Source organism: Hipposideros armiger, unplaced genomic scaffold, assembly GCF_001890085.2.
Source record: "Hipposideros armiger isolate ML-2016 unplaced genomic scaffold, ASM189008v1 scaffold_523, whole genome shotgun sequence".
In the NCBI taxonomy this organism is placed as follows: Eukaryota; Metazoa; Chordata; class Mammalia; order Chiroptera; family Hipposideridae; genus Hipposideros; species Hipposideros armiger.
Window position 1 is genome coordinate 580,641 of NW_017731873.1, and position 3,035 is coordinate 583,675.

Genomic DNA, 3,035 nt, shown 5'->3' on the forward strand with positions numbered 1-3,035 from the left:
TCCACTATAAGCCACGCAATGTACTAAGGATATAAAGATGAAAACAGTTCTTCCTTCAAAGACTTTGTAGATGAGTCAAGTCTCTCGGGGAAGAATATATATATATATATATATATATATATATATATATATATATAGCTGTGAAAGAAATGTGTACTGGGTATAAGGGCAGTTCAAAGAGAGTGAAAATTCAGGATTGGATTCTCAGAGAAGATACCAGCTACCCTTCTTAAAAAATAAGCACTAAATGTTTAACAATCAGGTGAACATATTGGCATAGACATTGTCTCAGAAGACGGAGACATGTGAGTGAAATAAAAGAGATGTGAGGAGCATGTTTAGGCAATGGGAAGTTGTAACTTTGTCTAGAACAAGGATCGGCAAACTGCGGCTCGTGAGCCACATGCGGCTCTTTGGGTACGTTCTGTCTCAAAAGTTTGCAGACCCCTGGAAGAGCCAATCCTGTCCCTCACAACAATTTAAAAATTATTCGAGAGCCATAAATATATTTTTACAAATAAGGAAAATTTAAAGTAATATTATAAATGAAGCTCTGATCGTTTTATTTTCATTTTCAATTTTACTTCAGAGTCACACGTATGTACCCAAAGAGCCGCATGTGGCTCGCAAGCCGCAGTTTGCCGTCCATGGCGGCTGTTCCGTCTGAAAAGTTTGCCGACCATGGCGGCTGTTCCATATGAAAAGTTTGCCAACCCCTGGTCTAGAAGGTACGATTCAAAGGGAATCATTATGAATAATGGATCTGGAAAGAATCTAAGATACAAGAGAGAAGGGCAGAAGAGACAAGTAAGCCAAGCAGTCTGAGCCCGTTTATTCACTGAAGCATTTATTGAAATTAATTGAATACTACTCTGCCATAAGAAGAAATAGTGCCATTTGCAACAACATGGATGGATCTTGAGATTATTATGCTAAGCGAAATAAGCCAGGCAGAAAAACTCAAGAACCATATGATTTCACTGATAGGTGGGATATAAAACTGAAAGCAACAAAGGAACAAGACAAACAAATAAACAAAAACTCATAGGCACAGACAAGAGTTTAGTGGTTACCAGAGGGGAAGGGGAAAGAGAGGTGGTAGATGAGGGTAAATGGGGTCAAATATATGGTGATGGAAGGAAAACTGACTCTGGGTGGTGAGCACACAATGTGATATATAGATGATGTATTACAGAATTGCACACTTGAAACCTATGTAATTTTACTAAACATTGTCACCCCAATAAATTTTAATAATAAAATAAACAACAAAAAAAAGCAATGCAGACTGAGAGTCTGAGAAGCAAAGCATAAAGCAGCCATCAGGAGGCTGAGAACCTGAGCGGAGCTACTGGCAATATCACAGTGCCGGGAGATAAAAACCAGACTGCAGAGGTTATCAGGGAAGGGGAGCCTTGGTAAATATCCAAAGTATTCAGTTGGGAGCCCTAAAGGACTACTCTCTAGCAGTAACAGCAAATCAGAAATATAGATAAGACCTTACCAAGACTGGAAGCCAGTCTTGAACTGGCTCAAATCTTGATTAGACTGAAGCAATATATAACTACACTAAGTGCCTGCCAGAAATTAAACAAATTCATTGTGGAGGAAAATAATACCATTTAGAGATTCTAGGATTTTTCATACACAATGTCTGGGATTTAATAAAAAAAAAACTACCAGGTAAACCAAGAGATGAGAGCAAAAGAAAGAGGAAAAAAAGACAATAGAAATAAATTCACAGGTGATCCAAGTATTAGAAAATTTTATATCTATGATTAATATACTAAATAAAATACAGGTTTCCTCCACTATCTAAAAGTAGAGCATTTCTAAAATGGCGTTGAAGCGAAGAGCATATCCCAATTTCTAAAAGTTCACCTTACCCCACTTCACTATTAATGAAAGACCTATATTTGTGGGGTAACAGCTTTTTCATAAAAGCAAAAATTCTCTTCAGATATCTTTCAGTTAGTGAAAACAGATATTAATGTAGGTCTTTCATATAAGCAAAGTGGCATAATGTGAATTTTTTGAAAACGAGGGTTATTTGTAGATAGGAAGAAGGATAATTTCACCAAAGAACTAGTGTTACAAGAAAACATCAAATGGAAATTTTATTCTGAATAAAACCAAAACCAAGAAAGCAAAACGTGCTTAAAGCAGGTGAATGAACACAACTGAAGAATATTCATGACCTTGAAAATAGAGCCAGTAGAAAATACCCAGAACTAAATAATGAAAAGAAAAAAGGATGGAAAGTACAGAAAAGATCACAAAAGACATGTGGAACATAGTGAAAAGGAAAACATACATGTAATTGAAGTCCCAGAAGAGGAGGAGATAGAGGGGAACATAGAAGCAATATATGAAGAGGTTATGACCAAGAATTTTCCAAAACTAAAGAAAGTAAAAAACTCAAGAAATCTTATTATCCTCAAGCAGAAAAAGTACAAAGAAAAACACATTTAGGCATTTTAAAATACAATCTCTGCAAAACCAAAAAAGAGAGAAAATCTTGAAGAGTAGAAAAAATTACCTAAAAAGAAAAAAAAAAGAAAACCAACAATTAATTTTTTTCCTAATGCAAGTCAGAACCAAAGGAATGATGTCCTCAATCTGTTGTACAAGTTGATGACAATTGCTGTACAATTGTTGTACAATTTTATGACAAGTCTGCCATTATAAAGCAAAATTCTCCTAAAAATAAAGGTGAAATAAAGACATTTTAGGTGTATAAAAACTGAATTTGTCTCCTCTCTAAAAAGAATACTAAAAAGAGTTGTTCAAATAAAGATAAATGATCCCTAACAGAAGATTTAAAATCCAGAAAAGAATGAAGCCTGCAGGTAGACCCAATTTGATGTTCTGTGAGCAGCTAAAACTCTGAGAGAAAACCCATAGTCTTTCTAGTTTAAAAAACTGCAGGATAAAGTTCAGGGCAATCACAGCTACTGGAAAATGAGATGAAAATCCCATAAAGGAGAGATCCAGACAGAGGGAGCCCCAAGTTCTGTCTATAAACTCTGCCTAAG